At 33.5% G+C, this 20,060-nt stretch overlaps 1 pseudogene; it reads left to right on the forward strand.

Moving 5' to 3' along the window:
* The first annotated feature begins 15,886 nt into the window (after positions 1 to 15,886).
* LOC149232955 (exocyst complex component EXO70A1-like) lies at positions 15,887 to 18,907 on the forward strand (annotated as a pseudogene).
* Positions 18,908 to 20,060: the final 1,153 nt, after the last annotated feature.

A 20,060-nucleotide genomic window follows, 5' to 3' on the forward strand; every position in this document is an offset into this window, starting at 1 on the left:
GAGCAACAATCAGAGAAGCTAGAAAAAGAAGAAAGGAGAAGAAGGAGACATAAGAAGAAGGCCAAAGAAATTCCAAAGTTTCATATAGATATGAGTGCACCCAATTATTGGGATCTAGAGGAAGAAGAAGAGGGTAACGAAGCAGTAACTGCAACTAGTGCAGAAGAGGGTACTTCTAAGGACACTGGAAAGCTAACCAGTGAAAGAGAGACATACAAAACTGATAAACCTTTTGAGTCAAAGAAAGAAGTCATGACCCTTGAACAAGCTGCCTCTAAATTCCCTTCTTTCATTTTGCCATCTATAAATAATCAGAATAAGGTGCACATCTTGAAAGAAGTCAATAAATACCCTCGCGTTGAAGAAGACCTGTATGCAGCCAATACTAGTGGCTATATCTTAGATCTAGATAATTCTTCAAACCCTGGAGAATCAATCTGGATTTGGATAGGAGCTTTGTATCAAATGCAGGTTACTACAAAATTGGATAATGTATCCATCATGGTCCTAGCAGAAAAATGCATGACTGGTATAGTCTATGATTGGTGGATGGGACCATCAAAAGCAGAAAGAAGAGCCGTCATGGAAGCCAGACTATCTACGTTGGAGTTATTATTAAAGACACAGTTCATGCCAGAACCAGTTGATGAGAGAAAGAAAATAATAACAGATCTTAGTCGGATGGAATTAAAAGATCTGAAATATCTTGATCAATTCAGTAAAGATTTCATGGCTAAGGTTTTTAAAGATAATCTCTCAAATGATGTGGCTCAAAAAAATTCATTTTTGTCAAAATTACGAGGCAATCTAGGAGACCTCATTATGAAAGATCTAGATGTACAGAACAAAAGACTAGATCAAGTTTATTGGGTTGACCTTCTTTTCAGAGTTACAGAGAAAGTTAAATACTTATGCTGGGAGAAGAAGGCGCATGACATCACACCCAGTTCAGATGTCTGCAAAATAATGCTACCATGGACACCTTTCAGAAAGAAGAAGAAAACAAAAAGGTATGGTAGATTTAAACCCAAGAGAGTCTCAAATCCAAGAAAGCCTTTCCGTAGATATAAATTTTTGAAGAAAAGATCAAGACCCAAAAACAACAACTGTTGTTTCATTTGTAAAAAAGAAGGACATTTTGCATGTAAGTGCCCACAAAATTCATCTAGTAAGCTTAAAGCATGTATAGATATAGAAGAGTTTCAAGATGATTGGTCAGTTGTAGATTCAGAAGATGATATTTTAGATGTATATATTCTAACTGAAATATCAGATGCAAAAGAAGAAGAAAATGTTCAAAAGATGAATATTTGTCCATCATGTTCTAACGATGAGTTTTCAGAAGAAAACCATTACAATGAAGAAGAAAGTGACACTGAAATCACTAGTGAAACATCAGAGGATTCAGATGATGAATCTGTAAATGCATAGTCAGAACAGTCAAAGAAGTTGATACAAAAAGGTAAGCAGCCTTTGTTACCTTTTCCTGAAGTAAATGCTTTTTTCCCTTTTGAGAAAAGAACAACAGCCTCAACCAGTCTTCCACAACCAGAGATTAAAAGAACAGAAGAAAATACATTGTTAAAAAAGATAATCAAAACTAATAGCCTCATTTATATCCCGGTTCAAGTCCAAGTAAAAAATGAATGGATATCTGTAGATGCATTCATTGATACCGGTGGATCTAATAATTTGGCTAGACCATCTTTATTTAAATCTCTGTGGAAACCATTGCAAAATATATTGGTTTCAGAAACCATTGGAGGATCTGTCAGTTTAACTCATTATGTAGACAATATTTCTTTGAAAGTATGGGGGGAGTATTGTTAAGATCTCTGTAATACAACATTTTGATCCCTCGGCTAGTTTAATGTTGGGAATGCCATTTTTAAATTTTGTGCTTCCAGTAACAATAAGCCAAGATAAGCTGATTATCAATCTGAAAAAGAAAGTTATTTCTGTTCCTAGGTTGTTTATTGCAAACTCAAAAGCCAGACATGAAAATAGCCAAAAAAGAATAGGAGCCAGAAAGCCAGTAAAAGATTCTAATGATTGGTAGGAAGTCCTGTAATTCTATGAAGCAAGAGCAGAATCTAAAATAAAACAATTGGCATGCATAAATCCCAATTGGTCTATAGAACAAGATGAGATCCACAAAAGGCTTCTAAAAAGTTGCTCGGAAAACCGACAACAGTTTTTGGAAACAGAAAGTCCGATGCAAGAAATTATAACATTGCATGACAATGGGGTCAAGGGAAAGCTGATTCCCTGCACTCCCTCAGATGAGCAGGAAATAAAGAAACAAATAGAAGAATTGCTACAGATGCAGCTCATTGAGCCAAGCGAATCCCATTACGCTTGCTCTGCGTTTCTGGTAAGGAATCATTCTGAGATAGTTAGGGGAAAACCTAGAATGGTGATAAACTATAAACCCCTCAATGCAATCACTTAGAGCTTTAACTATCCATTGCCAAGGCCAGAAACTATAACGCAAAAAATTCAGCATAGCAAGGTATTTAGTAAATTTGACATGAAATCTGGGTATTATCAGATTCAGATTCAGCTAGAAGACCGGCATAAAATTGCTTTTATTTGTCCAGCCGGATTTTACCAATGGAAGGTTGTTCCCTTCGGTTTGAAAAACGCCCCTGCATTCTTCCAGCGAAGAATGGATTTTATTTTTGCTAAATATGATTTCATTGTTACATATATAGATGATATCCTCATTCATAGTCCAAATGTAAAAACCCATCTAAAGCATTTAGAAATTTTTCTAAAAGAAGTTCAGCAACATGGTATAGTTTTGTCAGAAAGGAAAATGTCTTTATTCCAAGACAGTATTGATTGTCTAGGAATTAATGTTATCAGTGGTGCAATTCAAATGAAACCTCATGTATTAACCAAATTGACACAGTTTCCAGATGAATTGAAGGATACCAAAACAATTCAAAGATTCTTAGGAGTTTTGAATTATCTTCACAAGTATATCCCAAATCTGACAGAAAAAACAGCGCCGATCAGGAAACATCTCAAACAGGGATGGTCACAAGAAGCAACAGCAGCAGTCAAACAATTGAAAGCAGAATGCCAACAACTACCAAAGCTTCAGCCACCAGGTGATGGTTTGCTTATTCTCCAAACTGATGCTTCTCTAGATTTTTGGGCAGCCGTTCTTTTAGAACGAAGGCAGAAAGGTGAAGAAAAACTTTGTGCTTATGCTTCGGGTGAATTTACACCCAGTCAAAAGAATTACTTCATAGCCGAAAAAGAAACATTGGCTATATTCAACGGGATACAATGATTTGAGGTATATCTTACTCCCGTAAAATTCTTGATCAGAACAGACTCCAAGAATTTCAATATTTTCTATCTGCCATCAAGATAGATTGCAAAGGGAAGAATTCTTTCTTGGCAGATTTGGTTCCAACAGTTTGATTTTGAAGTTGAGTGGATCCCAGGTAATTCAAATTTTCTAACAGATTCATTAACCAGGGATATGAATAAAGCATTCATGACTTGTACAGGTTCATGCTTTACCATTCCAGGTAAAGTTCCACAGGACGATAGTTTTTCTACATTCGTTGACAGATTCAAACTATTTGAAGGACATGCAAGCCACCTTACAGCAGAAATCAAAAGGGTTGTAGGAATGAGACTGAGGAGAAATACTTGGATACAAAAATGCCAAGCATGGCAATCCAAGAATATAGGTACTTCTCTGGGCCTAGATGATACACTGGTAAAGATATATCCTTTGCCTAATATGAAGGTAAAAATATTTTTTAGAAGTTTATCTGATCTATGGTCTAGCGAATACACTGACAAAATGATCTGGATCGTCAAAGTTTTGAATTTTTATCCACTTATTGGAGGAGTGGATTTTGCTCTCAGCATTTTCACAGGATCAAATCTCTTAGATCTTGAAGAGATTCCTATAAAGCCTGAATTAGGAAAATTTATTTTATCTTTAAGAATTCCCGACATTTTTGAAGAATTGGAAGCCTCTTTCTTACAAAGGTTTGATGAGAATTATGCAGCAAATGATACTTTTCCTCAATACGAGATATTTGAAGGATTTGCTGATTGGGAGATAAAAGAGGGCTTCTGCAGAAAAAAGCCAACTACCAGGATATCTCAATGCATTCAACGGACAATGCAATATCTCAGAACTTTCTCATCCCCTTGGGATTTTCACAGCCTCAGATTAAGAGAAAGTATTGATCCCAATCCGTTTGCATAGGTTTTCAGCCATGAAAGGATCGGAGAAATCAAAACCAGCAACAATGAAGAAATGATTAAGCAGCATGCTGGTTGGTTCCATGAATTTGGAAATTTAAAGCTGGCAGAAAAACTACAGATTCTGCAAAAAATGGGTGATTTACAAGGAGATCCCAAAGTACTAAAATTTGTGGTTAATCAAAAGGCTTTGATAACTATCAGTGTTATCTCACCTAATTGGAATAACAATGTCATCCATATAATAAGTTTGATGATTTCAAAAAGAATCTGCACATCAATGATTTTCGAATTAGGTTGGCAACACAAAGATTTTATGAGTAATAATTGCAAACAATTGGTTTCATATGCAATTGAGAGTTCAACCAATATGTTTCAAATTTTTAAATGGGAACTCCTAAATGGCATCAAATTGGCAGTGCAAAGATCACCACAGCAAGAAATGTCTTTAAAGATTCTTTTCTAGACATCGAGATTAGTGCTTTACCTTTTCTTAACAAGTGGGAGAAACAACCCCAATAGTTAAACTGAGGGGTTAGAGGGGGGATGGAGCCCCCCACCCCCACCCCCCCATGGGGTTCGGGGTAGTGCCCCGGGAAAAAAAAATCGGACCCTATATTAGGTGGGCAAACCTACCTATGGTTTTGTACATGGTTTTCCCACATGGTTTTAGGCGTGATGGTTTTCAGTCCATGGTATTTTGTAGATCCAGTAAAGGGAAATATGATTATGTTCTAATCCAGGGTTAATGGATTAGGGTTTATGTATGCTTCAACATGTATATATATGTATTGTAACATTGAAAGGATCATAATGAAAAAATCAATCTAGTAGTTCCGCTTTTGGGATCCAAGGAAAAATCTCTGTGTATATTTGGTTTATGTGTTATGCTCTCGCCATTGTTTATTTTCTATTTTTTAGAATCCGTATGCAAGTAATTTCTGTACGGGGTTAAAACCTACATTTGGTATGCTCTTACATTTGGCACATCATTTATTGATGTCTTCCATATCGGGACCTCTTTTAAAATTGTTACGAGATGTTATCTTGCCAAAATTTAGTTTTCCGATATATCTTTTTATACATTTAAAATATTGTTATCAGAACATATTTATATCGGAGCCTTTGTAACTCATAGCATCTATATCAAGCCTCCCTATTTCGAGACGTTGGGATATCGTAACTTTATCCATTCCGAAATCCAATGTGGAAAGACTCTCGTGGTCTAACATCTTTTCATTTAAAGTGATATAAAAAAGGTTTAGGAAGTTTGACAAGGCACTGAAAAAGGAACTCTTGTGCAACTAGCTGGTAAGCAATTTCGGAACACACAAAGGTAACATAGCATGCTCAATTTAGTTTTAAACTCTCTTTTGTTTGAATTTTTAACATATTGCTTTATATTTATCATACAAAATACATGTCCTCTCCCTCTACACAAAGTTGTTATTTGGTCTTAAATTTTGAGATTTTATGAAAATCTTGAAGTTGATATCAAATCTGAAAAGACAAATAGAACAATTATTGCTGAAATTAATAAAGAATCATATCTTCATTCTCATTTTTGATGGATTTTATTCATTTTAGATCCCCTGAATATGAAACATCGGTTTCTTCTAGTTTACTGCTCATTGTAGTTTAGCTTTAATAAGTTATGATTTTGAGCGAATGAAAACTACATTGACAACCACTTCTTCATGTTTTTACTTCCAATTAAAAGAAGAGGTTATCTTTTGTTGGAAAAGCTCCACGCCTTTCAGGTAAGTTAAATGAAATTCTCCAATGGTAAGTCTCATATGCCTATCTTCATTCTTTTCAATTCTTTAAGTTTTATTTTTAATTTTGTAGATATATGTGTGTGTGTGTGTGTGTGTGTGTTTTACAAGCCTCTCAGAATTATTTCACACCCCTGTTGGCTCAGATTTGGCACTCAGTGTCTTTTGTTTTGTGTGCTTTCGAATTTTTGAAGAAGCAGTAATGATATTTATCAAATCAATTAAATTGGGGAGTTTCTAAACCTTTAGTTTGTTTCTTAAGCATTCCTTTATAAAAAATTGTTAAGATGCTTTTATGCGGAATTTTCTTTGAAACAAGAAAATTTGCAGCAAACAGATATTTCTCATTTGGGTTGAATTTTACCTCGTAATTGCTCTTCACCTTTTTATTTTAAGAGCCTAATTGCTTGTAACACTGCAAGATAAAATCCATTAGATTCTCAACATAAAATGAACATGCACATGCTTATATTCTTTTACTCTTTTTTTGAGACATTTATATAATTAGTCTTGTTGGGTTTGTCTTTAATTTGGGCTTTTCTTTCAGCTTTTCCTTTCTCATTTTGACATGTTTGGAGTTGTTGCTTTCCTCTTTCATTTCAGTTGCGATTTATTTTTCACTTTCACCATTAGTTATGGTTTGATTTTGGTCTCCGCTAAGATTTATGTCAAAGGTCTTCTTCTCACCCAACATTGATTGACATACATGAGAAATTCTTACTCTGTCAATTTCATGAATTTCATTTACCATTAAAGGTATATCTTTATGGAATCATAAAGCCCTCTTGCTTTAAATATTTTCCTTGGAGGAACATACATCATTTCTAAGTAATATAGTTCAACTTTTCAAGGAAAGAAATGACCTGAGTTTAATTCAATGATCCCTTCCATCCCTCCACTTTATAAAAACCTTTGATTAATAGTCGCAGGGAAAGATTTGGAGTCAACATTATGGAAGTATTATATCCATTAACATAAGTCTCTATTACCATCCCACCTCTTTCACTCAGGTACATCATAAACTAAAGCTCACAAATGTTCTTATCAAAAGGGTGATCAAAAGGGGAAGCATGGGAAATACAAGTAAACCCGTCGGGGCTATGGACGCTTGCTGGCAGCGGGGCCATGCTTGTATGGAATAAAAAACAACTTCGTCGGGGTATTGTTCAGGCTCACTAACAACGAAGCGATGTCATAGATCATTCATAACAATGGATATATGTTTTATCAAAAAACTCATGTATGTACCTTCTTCTATTTTTCGTATGAGTTAATCTTAAATAATATTTTTTTTCCCAAAAATCGGATTCATGATTTTAGGCTCAGCCTGTTTTGAGTACTTATCTTTTTAAACTTATATTTCTTAATTCATTAATGTGGGGCCCTTGGCAATGTTTATTGGTTGACAGTTTAATAGAATTCCTTACTTTTTACCTTTGGGTAAATTGAAGTTCATCACTTTTAACCAAAGATGATTGGTTCTTCCCCGTGTGTCGCCAATTGTTGAGGTAAAACTCAACACCCCCATTTTTAATTGATTTATTTCGAATAATGGGGACCCTTTCAGAAAATTTTGTCTAAATCACCTTTTTAATATTTTCTTTTAGTTAAGTGTCCTACAATTTTGCCATTTTTTTTATTTTTTATTTTCATCGGATTTCTATTTTGATTGCTTCGTTGCGTTCGATTTTCACAACCTTTCATGGGTTCTTATTTCCTCTCATTTGGATGTACGGTTTGCAAATGGTGTTCATTCGAAGTTTGATAATTTTTACTGCTAGGGTTAAAAAATGTATATTATATTATTTTTTGTAAAATATTTGTAAATATCGATTTTTAATTATTTTTATTAATTAATTCCTTTTTCACTAACGGTCCTACAAAATTACTGCAGCCAAATTGTAGAACAATTAAAATCATGTGTTTTCGGAATCTCAATAGTTTATTCCAATTCCCAATTTTAAAAGGAATTACAAACTTGAAATCTTAAAATTACAAAGTGATTGTAGTTCATTTTTTTGGATTCTTAAATTACCTAATGGATGTAGTTTATGATGGAAGGGACCCACTCCACGTAGGCCCCACTTCACGACACCTCTAATTTTTTTTCTTCCCTGATGTTCCCTTGGCATGTTATATCGGAACTTTTGTTTCATTTAAAAATTCTCGAGGTCCTTCAAAGCTCTGATATCTGACATCAAAATAATCCGATACTCCAAACACATGGTGGGCTTATGTTGGAATGGTGACATTAATTATTATAACAAATGGTATATCGGAGTATCGGGGAATTAGAATACGAGAGTTACTTAAACAAAACCTCTGATATTCTATATTTCCCCAATACCTCGATACTTATAAAGCCTCCTCTCCATGTTTTATAATGCCTCCCACTTTATTATATTGGAAAGCCTCCACCTTTACTCCTCTTCCTTCATAATAAGGCCCCTCCTTATTGTGTATGGCTCATACGTTGAGCCCAAATGTCACTTATGGCCCATCCATATGGGACCCATGTTTTATAATGCCTCCCACTTTATTATATTGGAAAGCCTCCATCTTTACTTGTCTTACTTCATAATAAGGCCCCTCCTTATTGTGTATGGCTCATACCTTGAGCCCAAATGTCACTTATGACCCATCCATATGGGACCAATAGCCACTAAAGGTAATGCCCTGTATCATTTTTCTTAAAAAAAAATTAATATATTTTAAATTAATTTAATTTTAAATTAATTTAATTTTAAATTATTTCATTTTGGTAATATAATATTAATTTAATAAATTAACTTAATATTTTTGATTAATTAATTTAGTTTAATTTTCAATTGTAATTAAATTGTATATATTTAGTTAATAAAATAATTAATTAATTGTTAATTAGGATTAATTTTTTTTACCAGGCAGCTATTTTTCTAGAATTCTATCAAATTTTGGAACTTCAACTTTGGAAGCTCATAAGTTGAGTTTTACTTGACCAAATGAGGCCCAGGATGGCTTGTTACATGGATAAAATCATGGAGAATATTTATGAAGTGGTTGCATGACTAGATTCGATCATTAAATGAGTATAAAATTTAAAAGAAAATTAAACTCCAAATTTGTAACAAAAACTAGTTTTCTGAGTTTAATTTTTGCATTTCCATTTGCTCAAAGTCTCTATTGATTGTAGATCCATTCGATTATGTTCTCTTTGATGAATAATATCTTTACAAGGATAAATGGAAAGCACACATTTCTTTTTATTTATTTATTTAGTTAAAATTTGATTGGAGATGTTTGTTTTCCAAATTTGGTATTTTTTATTTTGATTTGCATTTTAATTTAATTTTGATTGGTTTTTGCAAGAGAACAATTGAGGAGATGAGGAAGAGAATATTTAAATCATTAGAATTCCTTCAGAAACAGAAGAAAAAGAATTTTGACCAAGGAAAATTGTTGGAGTAGATTTGTTTTCCAACAACTCTCCTACTTGGAATTTCATTTTTGTAATTATAAATAGTGGTCTGTAGAATGGAGAGCAAAAGGGGATTCCTCTTCCCTGCACTTAAAGGATTATGAAGTACTATTGTAAGGAATTTTTAGCTGTAGATGAGGGGAGAAAACCCGGATCTAGGTTATTGAGATTTGTCATTTTCAATTCTAGACTTTGTATTGGGAGCAGAGTTTACACTATTGCAACTCTTTTTTTTAATGGCAAGGCTTATGATTTGAGAAAGATTGTTGGAGATCAATTCAAAAAACACAACACAAAGATTGGGTTTTAAACAATTTGTATTTTACATACTATTATTTTTAATGGAAATTTCATCTTTTTAATACAGATCTGTGTAAAATGTTTTTCATGTTGAGCACTATTCTTTAATGTGAAGATCAAGGTCTTTTGAATTAACTATCTAGTTTATTACCTTCATAGTTTTGTTGTTAATTTTCTCTTTCGCTCTTATACTCAAATTAGATTTTTGAGTAACTATTTACTCAGAAATATGCTATCTAAATTAGATTTAATTACCATTAGCATTAAGAGAACTATTTCCTAATGTTTTTGGTTGATCATTAACTGTTTATCGGTCTCTAATCAGAGCATGTTTGGTAATTATAATATCAGCTAGTAGAACTATTTTATTAGCCAGATATTCACCTAATATCGGGCATATTAAAATCCCAATCATTTTATTACTTTGTTCTTGGTTGAGTTAGATCTACAGATTTCAACATGAGTTTTAGCGCTCTATAGCCATATGCTAATCTTTTTGTCCAAAATAATTCCATACAACTTAATTAAGATGATTTAATCATGAATTAAAATATAACTAAAATGATAGCAAATATGCCCACAGGGCTTTGGATTGACGGTGAATGGGTGCTTTGTTAAGGCACTCCTTGCGATAGGTCACCGGTTCAAATCCCCTGTGGGTATTAGGTTAGTCTTAACTAGAGAAAAAAAAAAAAAATGATAGCAAATATCAATTAAAATAAAACTAACCTTACACTAAAAAACAAAGATCGTGTACTAAATAAAGAATATAATAAAGAATCCATTGATGAAAAGAGTCTAGAAAAAGTTCGGACCCAATTCCTCCAGTTATGGATATAAGCGCAATCCAAATTCCTGGAGAGTTATACATTTGTGTATGTATGAGACCATTTACTATTTCTTGAAGCTCAATCTTTGCCTTGGATAGACCATAAACTAGAATGGAATAAAATCAAATGAAACTCTTTCAAACGATCTCAAAGTATAATTGAAAATGAAGTTTTCACTTTGTACATGTCATATCATGAATTAATAATTTCATTCAATCTCTGAAAGAGTAGAAACAATTTCTAACTTCTAATTTTAGGAGATTTACATAATCTCATGAATAGGATCGAATATTCCTCCATAATCTATCTCCTCTTTCCTTAAGGACCCATTTGTGTAGTTTCGATAAGGAACTTATGGTCTTGAGCAACTGATATCTTTACAATACATAAAATAGATAGAGAACCCTTCAATATCTAAATAATAAAATTTAATACTGGAGAGCAATAAATGGACTAATCCATGTAACTTCACCTTTTCTTAAAAGTAAAAATGACGACGACAACAACGATCGCTTTATGGCTATGATCAGGGCTCTCTCCTTCCTTAAATCCCTTCTTTCACTCCAATAAATTTCCCATCGAAATGGATGCAAGGGAAATGAATGCATTTTCACACTATGAAAAGGATAAGTAAAGCCGAATGGTCCAATTATTAAATATATGAAAACATTGCCCCATTGTTTGGATCTCACAGAGCTCGGCTTCTTGTTCAATTTTTTTTTTTTTTTTTTTGTCAGATAGATTGAATTATTTTTGTTGTTCAAGAATCTTCATATTCACTTCCTTCATGCATTATGTCTCAAAAAGTAACTAAAACCAATTAAATCAACCACATTTTCTTATTCTAACCAAACACTAATAAATCATATTTTTTATTTTAATAAAAAACTATGCAAAATCTTTTAGAATTATTTCTTCCTTCTCTATTCACATCCTATAAATATTTACTAAAAAGAACTATCTATAAATATTTACTTAAAAAAACTAACTATTTACAGAGATTTTATACTAAAAAAACGTAGTGCAAATTTAAAAAAAAAAAATTCATAATACAAATATCCTTTGTTTCTTAACCTTTGTAAATTCTAAAATAAAAATGAATCTGTATTCTTCATATATATATATATATATATACATATATATATACATATACATATATACATATACATACTATATCATTATTTTTAAGATATTAATATTAGTGAATATTAATAACTATATTAATCATTATGATCCATTGGATTAGTCATAAATTCCTTCAATCTTGACCGATACGTTTTACTTATCAACCAACAAGGCTGACTCTTCAATTTTAGCAATAAATAAAATTTCTTTAGGATTATGATGTAGACGTATCAACTAAGCCTTTGAATATAAGATGAATTTGTTTGAAAAGGCAGCCTAAGTATGGAGACCTTTTAGTTTACCCAAAAGAATATGAAGTCATATAATAGTATATAATTTTTTAATTATTAGTTCAACAAGTTGACATTCGAATAAGTAATATTAAATTTTAAATGGTAATTAATTAAATTTTTAAACAAAATAAATATATATTAAAAAAAATACTCTAATAAATAAACTTATGAATATATGGTAAGAAATATATATATATTATTTTAAAATATTTTAAAATTTTGCATACTAAGATGCGATATTAATTTCATTTTAACATATTTTAAAATTTTGCATATTTATAATAAAGATGGATATTAATTTTATTTTATTTTTTAAATTTATAAATATAATTTTTATATTGTAATTTAACAATTTTACTTTATTCTCTTTTTATAAAAATATGTTTTTATTACTATTTTATAAAGGTATTTTTTTTATCATATTTATTTATTTATTTTTTCCAGTTAAATTTTTTTTGAACATTAATATGTTTAATATTGCTTCCTTTTTATTTCATCGAAAGCTTTTCATTTTGTAAATTAGTTTGAAGTTGGTAGAGATTCTTGTTACATCAATTATGTGACATTTTCTAATAAGATAGAAGGGATTATGTTCATTTTTAAGTGGGAGGTGTTCGATTCATGCTACCTCTTAATCACTCAATGAAGGAATTTGAGATTGATAGAGATTCTTCTTCAACTTGTTATGTGACATCATCTAACGTGTTAAAGGGATTGTGTTCCTTTTTAAGTATGAGTTGTTTGATTCATGCCACCTCTTTAATTTCTTAGGGTATAACTTGCATAAGAGAGGTTGGATCTTTTAGCATAATCAAATCCATGTGGATGTCACCAGCATTAGAGGGAGATGTTGTCACTATTAACACCTAGGTTTCTCCTTGTGTTTTGAGGTATTAAACCTTGTTACATTTGCATATTTAATAAGGTTAGTGATTTTCACGTAGGGTATAAGAACTCAATTCATGATGACTTCATTTTTCTTAGTAGCATACCCATCTTATCATTGTTATGGAGTGAAAACCTTCACATACACCTTCATTTTTATGGCTTGAACAATATAGCATTAGTTAAGTGTGGAAAAGTCAGGAAAAAGGGTGAATACAATTCCTCAACAAAGGAAATAATACAATGATTAACACATATGATTAAAACTCTAGCAATGAGAAAGGGGTAATTTTAACCCATTGAGCAAAGGGGAGTTGTTGTTGAGTAGAGGAGGGTCCAACAAGAAGTCGATTGAATATAATAAGGGATCACTACACAAGTAGTTGATGTGCTTGACAACCTTTGCTCAATAAAGAAGAATTGTAAGTTAATTGCATGCTACCAAGCAAACATTAGTGTGCTATGATGAGCAAAGAGTGACCATCTTTGTTAAGAAAAGGTTAATGTCATAGAACAACAAATTTACAATAGTTTTGGTTCACTGAGGAAAGCTCTACTTAGTTTAGTGACATGAGCTCAACAAATGTAAAAACGATAATTGTTTTTACAATTTTAAGCAAACTAAGATCAATGTTGTCAAGCAAAGGGTGGATAGATTCACTGAGTAAGAAAATTGGTGGATGGATCCATGACAATTTGGCAAAGTGACAAAGTGTCAAGTCAAGGACCAATATCAACAATACTTGTTATCTTTGCTTGAAAATACAATAAATGGTTAGAGGTTGAATGAGAAGCACTCCAACCTTCAGAAAAAGGAAAAATTTGCATGGCAAGAAAGATGGCATAATTGCCAAGCATATATATCTAAAAGGAAAATGTGAACTAAGTGCAGGCGTGTCAAACAAAGGTCTATAAGGAGAACCAAAATCTCAACTCAACCTACAAAGCAAAGAAAGCCCACTCCCATAAAGCAAATGATGATATTTTTATTGAGCAAATGATAATGACCTAATTTTTAAGGACTAATATTTTTATGTTTATGACAAGGAGTCCAAAAAATTAGGAATAAAAACTTGGTTGATCAGACAATACTAACAATTTTTGATACTTGTCTTCACATTCTATATTTTATGTCAATTTTTTTGTTGTACTTATACTCTTCTTGTATCTTTATATTGGGAATTTGTTTTGAACCTTCCAGTATGAAGAGAATTATTAGTCATAATGGGAGAAAGTGATGAAACTCACCATAAGGGCATATCTACTAATGTCAATAGGTTTTGGTATGGTGGATCAGGTCCACAAACTATTTTAAGGAATCTCAATTGTAATATGGTTTTATATTGAATATCAATAGAAAATTTTGGTAGGATTTACGCAAAAAAAGAAACATAAATGCTTCTTTTTGTTTAGTTGTTATCTTGTAATGATGTATTTCTATGTTGGAGAATATGGTTTACTTCTATAGTAATATTAGTTTTCCTTGTTTGTAAACCAAATTTAATTTATTGAAGATAAACTTTTATTGATTTATTATTGTAAAAAGGTTTAATCCATCACGAAAATAATAACTCTTTTATTAAACAAAGTCTTAAATCACATGAGAGAATTTTTTGGCTGACGCCTTTTGGACCAACAAGACACTTGTTGGTTCTAAACACGTGGGCCAAAAAATTCTCTCTTGTGATTTCTACCAAAAGACTTTGTTTAATTCATTATGGATCACAAAAGCTTGAATACAAAAAATCTTTTATTCTAGTTTACAAGTTTCTGTGGTGGTCAGAATATAATTTTTTATTACAAATTTGCAAAAAAATTATCATTAAGTGACCCATTCTAAAAAATCTATAAAACATATAAATATTGTACTTTTATTTATTTCAAATATTAAAAATAATTTATTAATTATAAAATGATTATTTATATATATATATATATATATATATATATAGAAAGAATAACTCCAATTTAAACTCAAGCTTTTCTATATATATCTAAAATAACTTATATTTCTTTTCCTTCATACCAATGTACAAATGAAAATGAAAATTCAATAAACTATTTTTAATTATAATTAAACTCATTAAAATTGGTGCAATCTAATTACTATATTTGTTTTGCTTTTTACATTTCAATCTAATGATAATTTTTTTTATAAGATTGTGAATTTTAATTGTTTAAAATGCTTTTTTGAATGTATAAATGAATTTTGAAACACTCCAATTTTACAAATTACATATCTAAAAGTAACAATTTCAAGATATTTCTATATGATTTCTACCCAAATTAATAAAAAACAATGTCTAAAAAAAAGAAAAATGTCTAATAATTAAACTACTCTATAAACATCATACATACTCATTTTTGAGCAAACAATAACTAATAGTCAATGAGTTAATTTCTGACTCACTATCTTTCCATCCCATCTATTGAATAGAAATAATGCAAAATTCAGTAAATAAAATGGAAAAGTAATGAACCAATATTTAACTTCTTGTAGGGTTACTGTCTTTTCTATAATGTCCACTAGATAGAAATAATGTCTAGTTACTGTCTTTTCAATAATGTCCACTAGATGAGAATAATGAGATAGAAAAGTAATGAACGAATATTGGGCTTATTGTCTACTTACTGTCTTTCTATCATGTCCATTAAATAGGAATAATGAAGTGAATAATGTAAAATTCAACTAATAAAATTGAAAAATAGAGAGCCAGTAATTGACTTTCTTGACTTTCTTACTAGTAAAATAGAAAATAATAAGCCAATCTTAATAATCGTTTACTTCACGTTATTAGAAATTTTCTTTTCCCCGGGCTCCCAGTGGCAATGGGAGGCGATAGAAGAGTCATATCTGAGTAAATATTTCAATCCAATTCTATCAAATTTGTGACCAGGAAAATTCTCTATATTCCTACCTGACAAGCGTACTCCTAAATCCATTCACAACCAGTTGAACGCTCTACCTCCAGTCGGCGTTCACTTATAAATTGATGATACCTTTAATGATGGCCAGTCCCACCACAGTATTGCGGAACACCTCAGCACAACTTTTCTGTACAATTTCTTAATGTTGTGCTGAAACCCATCACATTGCGTAATATATCGACCTCATTATCCGAAGCGGACACATTGATTATATCGAATTAACCTTCATTGATTGTAGCCACCGAGGAATTTTGTGATTATTTGGGCATTATTTTTGCCAGCTCCTTCAATGGGTCACTGTTGCCCACCATACTGCTGGCAGACAATCAGTTTAAGAAATTAACTGGCCCTCACTGATGGATGCTGGAAGTTGGAGGAACCGGCACTGGCACTGGCAGTGGAAGCCATGAAAACCTTCCACTGCACCTTCGATCTCTCGACCTTTGAAGGCGCTCTTTCAGCGCAGAGAAGTCTCCGACAAACCAACTTGGAGGCCAAGGAAATCGGCGATACCATTCAGAAATGGGGGCACAAGTTACAGCTGGTGAAGCAGATAACCGATGCAGCCATGGCTCCTCTGCTACCAAAGCCTACAGAATCCCCAGATTTAAATGAATGCATACATGGGGCAGTTGGGCCGGCGCTAAGAATCCTCGAGGCCATGATTTCGATCAGAGAACTCAAAACTGCCCTCATGGGCGATCCCAGGGACAATCTCAAGGGCTATCTGGATGCTGCCCTTAGGCTGGAGGGCTATTTGAGTTTTGTTTCGGAGAACAGGCCTCTGGCAGTGGGGTTGCTGGAGGAGGCCGTTCGAGTTTCGAACCCGAGTCCGATGGTGGACAAGTACACAATCCGCAGATTGCAGGGCTGTATTGGAGCCCTGGGAAGCAAAGGCAATCCGGATGATGGTGGGGAGCTGCTAGATATTGCTGTGAAGAAGCTCGAGTCCTCGTTCATGTCGATTCTGTTTGAGAACAGCCTGCCGAGGGATCTCAAGGTAAGCAGTGAAATACCCCAATCGAAACAAGCGTTTGTTGGTATTGAAAGCCTTCAGATGATTGCAGAGTTCCTTAAGAGAAATGGTAGGGCTCAGGCATGTTTGAAACTGTATTGGGAAGTTAGAATTAGTACTGTTAAGAGCAGTTTTCAATCCATGAAAGCTTATTACCTGAACTACAATTCTACTGAGATTGTTCATAAGCTGAAGTCGGCTGATGTGGAAGGGCATGTGTGAGGGATTTGATGTGGTCTGAAAAGGTTCTGTGCAGTGAAATATTTGAGAGTTTTGACAAGGAGGTATGGATGGAGTGTTTTGGGAAGTTGGCTGCAGCTGGCGGTATGGGTGCAATTATCCAGTTTGGGGAAACCATTGCTGTGAGTCAGAGAGAGCCACAGAAGGTCTTTAAGCTGCTTGACATGTTTGAAGGCCTGGAAAACTTGAAGGACGACGTGGAGAATGTCTTTGAAGGGTATGGATGCATGGAAACCAGGCTTCGGTTGAGCGAGCTTCAGAAACAGTTGGCACACAGTTCTTGCCAGGTTCTTTTGGAGTTTTCGAAGCAGGTGGAGGAGGATTCAGGTGTCCCTGCTGATGGTAGCCTGCTGAAAATCAGCAGCTATGTTATTAATTATCTTAAGTTCTTGGTGGGAGAGTATCGGCCGGTGATGGTCCGGGTTTTGGAGATGGAAGGAGGGATGGAAAATGGTGAAATCGGGCTCTCTCGAACAGTTGGAGATATTTTGGGTGCTTTGGAAAGGAATCTAGAGGGTAGGTCAAAAGGGTATACTGAACCAGCACTTGCTCATCTGTTTCTGATGAATAATTATTGGTATATTTTCAAGAGGGCCAGGGACAGTGAGCTGGCATTCTTGGGAGAGACATGGCTCAAGGAGCGTAGGAGATGGGTTAACCAGCATGTATTGGGTTATGAAAGACAGAAATGGGGACCTGCTCTAGTGCATCTCAATAGGGAAGGACTGGCTGCATCTAGTGGCAGTAGAGCAGGGGCGAAGGAATTGTTTAAGCAGAGGATCAGGGCATTCAACTTGGCCTTTGATCAGATATATGAAACACACCAACACTGGGTTATATCCGATGACGAGCTTCGAGTAGGCACCTTCATAAAAATTACTCAGTCTCTGATCCCTGCTTATAGAAGCTTTGTTGAAACTTTTGGTCATTTGTTAGACAGTACTGGCAATGGAAATAGGTATATGAGGTATACCCCAGAGCAACTCGAAGATTTGCTGGCTGATCTGTTCTCTGAGAAACCAACAAGAATGTCAAATTGAGCCGGGAAAGAACATATAGAGACCAACTCTTTTTGGTAAACAGGATTCCAAGAGTTGATTTCAATTCTTTTTCTATTTTGCAGCTTGTAGCATCTAGGCTTGCCCGATTTGAAAATCATTTTTTAAATTTGAGTTGGAAAAGCTCAGGACTCAAATGTAATTTCGATTCCATTCTTACTAGGCACGCAGTGGCTTGGAAGATAGATGCCCTTGCTGGCATGGCTCACCATAGCTAGTAAATTATTAGAGTCGAAACAAAGCGTTTGACCCTTTTCTCTAGTCAGAACATAATGCCAAGCAATCAGGCACACCAGAATTTCCTTTAGTTCAGAAACTTAACCTGCATATATGTGGCTATTCCCAACTGGTTCACCGTTTCAGAAAAGGATTTCTTCGGCCTTGGAGCAGTCTTCGGCAGTGTAGAGTTGACTTGAAGAAGATCAATTCCGGCAATATTGGTGAGTTTACGAAATATGTTTCCATGGATCAGCAAACTTTGTTTTGTTTTTCTGCCTGGTTGTATAGATAAGGCTCTGAACAAGTGATTTGACCATATTGTTTGCATACGACCAAACTCACTTGTAGATTGTCACTGGAAGAGTGTGACTGTAGATACATTCATTTACCTTCTTCATCTGTATGAGTATTGTTACTTTTATTATTGTATGCTTCATGCCATGGATGCGATATTATATGCTTTGCAATAAGATGGCCATTGTAAGTGATAGTGAGTTCAAAATGTTTTATAGATAATGAAAATGAAATGTCCAAGGTATCCTTCAACCTTACCCTTCCAGAAGTTAAGGGGGTCTGCATTCTCCAACTTGGATAGCAGAGTTTCCAAAAGACAAGTGGGTCTGCATTCTCCAACTTGGAATAGCAGAGTTTCTTCGATAGATAGGTAGTTTGAAAATTGTTCGTTTGGTCACATGTAATCTCATAGATTGTGATTATCTCAATGAAAACAGATGTTGACAACATTAAAGCCTTGATAGATATTAGGAGCGAAAATTCAGATTGAACTTTTCACTAATTTAAGGAAATCCTTTTTTTCAATTTCAGGTAATATAATTTGGGAAAACCCTGGGTACTTTTCTTATGCAAAGTTGGTACCCCGGATAAATCTTAGATTCTTGAGAGCACAAGGCCATATCAATAACAAGGCTCAAAGTCTTTATAAACTCGAATAGGTTTTGGGTGGGAATGACATCGCTTATAATTATCCAAACCAAACTCAATTGATTTACAACTACTCAAATTAAACTCAATTGACATAGCATTCAATTTTGAGTAGAAATGACATCGCTTCATGTTACAATTTCCCAAACTAAACTCAATTGACATTCAACTACCCAAACTAAATTCAATTGACATAGCATTCAATTCTGAGCAAGAATGACATCCCCTCATGTTACAACTACCTAAATTATACTCAATTTACAACTACCCAAAGTACTACCCAAATGAAACTCAATTGACATACACCTACCCAAACTAAACTCAATTGACACAGCATTCAAGAGATAGCGGCTGATCTCTATTAAATTAAGCTGCAAATAGTTCTAAAATGCTGGAGTTTGTGAGTTCCCAGCAATTTTGTACAAGCAATTCATCATTTTTAGTCCCAAAACACTGGAGTTTGTAAGCTCTTAGAATTTTGTATATGCAATTCTATCATTTTTTTTCTCAAAGCATCTGGTACTTGATTCTGAGATAACCACGTTGATATGTTAAAGACCACCCACATGGTACTTGATTTTGAGATAACCACGTTGATATGTTAAAGACCACCCATAGATATATTTATTTCTAGATATAATTTTCTCAAATTAAGTCAGTGAAAACCTATGCATATGTAACACCGTAACACCCTACTACGTGTTAACCACTCAAAGTAGAGTAATTTGTAAAATGCCCAAATTACTTAAAGGTTATA

The sequence above is a fragment of the Pinus tabuliformis genome, chromosome J, assembly GCF_031772625.1.
Source record: "Pinus tabuliformis cultivar Carrire ecotype Pingquan chromosome J, CPIR1, whole genome shotgun sequence".
NCBI classification, from domain to species: Eukaryota; Viridiplantae; Streptophyta; class Pinopsida; order Pinales; family Pinaceae; genus Pinus; species Pinus tabuliformis.